This window comes from Antrostomus carolinensis, unplaced genomic scaffold (assembly GCF_000700745.2).
Source record: "Antrostomus carolinensis isolate BGI_N321 unplaced genomic scaffold, ASM70074v2 scaffold36647, whole genome shotgun sequence".
NCBI classification, from domain to species: Eukaryota; Metazoa; Chordata; class Aves; order Caprimulgiformes; family Caprimulgidae; genus Antrostomus; species Antrostomus carolinensis.
Window position 1 is genome coordinate 1 of NW_010327336.1, and position 1,185 is coordinate 1,185.

Genomic DNA, 1,185 nt, shown 5'->3' on the forward strand with positions numbered 1-1,185 from the left:
GGGATGGCTCTTGCCTTTGGGCTCTGTTGCCTCGACAGAATCGTTCCCCAGGGTTTGTAGTGGAGCTGCGAGCAAGGCACGGTTAGATGGTTACAAGATGGACCTTTGCGTGGGTGGTGTCCTAACTGCGGGTCCTGGCTTGCCTGGCATCCAGGCTTCTTACTGAACAGCTGGGCTGTCGAGGAGCTGACTTTGTTTCTTGCAGGGGAATGTTCAGGCTTCTAATTTACCCATCTCCACGCTATGAAACCTGGATGCTCAGTTTGATACCTTCAGTGAGGCTAAAGATGATAATATCTTATGGTCACAGGGGAAAAAAGCCTGCCTTTTCAGCTGCAATGTAAACATTAATGTAACTCTGAGCTCTCATACCCTAAAAGAGACACTGGAACAGGTTGCACAGAGGAGTTGTGGATACCCCCTCCCTGGAAGTGTCCAAGTTGAGCAACCTGGTCTAGTGGAAGGTGTCCCTGCTGATGGCAGGGGGGTTGGAACTAGATGGACTTTAAGGTCCCTTCCAACCCAAACCATTCTGGGGGGTGGGGGGGAAACAACAAAAAAAGGCTGAATAGGCTTTCTCCAAATTTTGAGGTGGTCTGCCTCTGGCCTGAAAATAACCTTGAGTATTTCTGGGCAATAGTTGTCTAGTTAAGAAAGCTGTAAGTTAATAGAAAAACATTTGGCATCAAGGTGCAAGGTTTAAATTCTCTACTTGTGTTGTTTGTTTCCATAATAGAGCAACAGAGGAATAGTAAAAAAAATTAAAATTCACATGTACATTTCCCTTGTGTACCTGAAATTAGCTTTCACATATTTTTTTCCTCATAAAGCATGTGTCATTGTTTGAAATGTGTTAGTGCTTCATTTTATGGAAGTGGATGGAAGGGGATTTCCTGGTTCTGATTTGACCAGTGATGTGTTTGCCGTAGAAGAAAAAAAACATTTTTGGAAGCCCAAGCCTTAAAATTGCCAGGAAGAAATTTTAAATGCAATGTGTCAGTAAAGCCTATTGGTTAGTGGTCCGTGGAATTCGGTTCTAAAAAGAAAAAGAAGTCAGTGTTTTTCCAGCTAAAGCAAAGCTTGGAGTAGAATGAGCATTAACAGCTTGAGCTGTTTGTGCAGGAGGGTTTGGTTAGACCAAAGCTTGCTCGTGTGGGTCAGGTTACCTGCCAGGGGCTTCAGCAG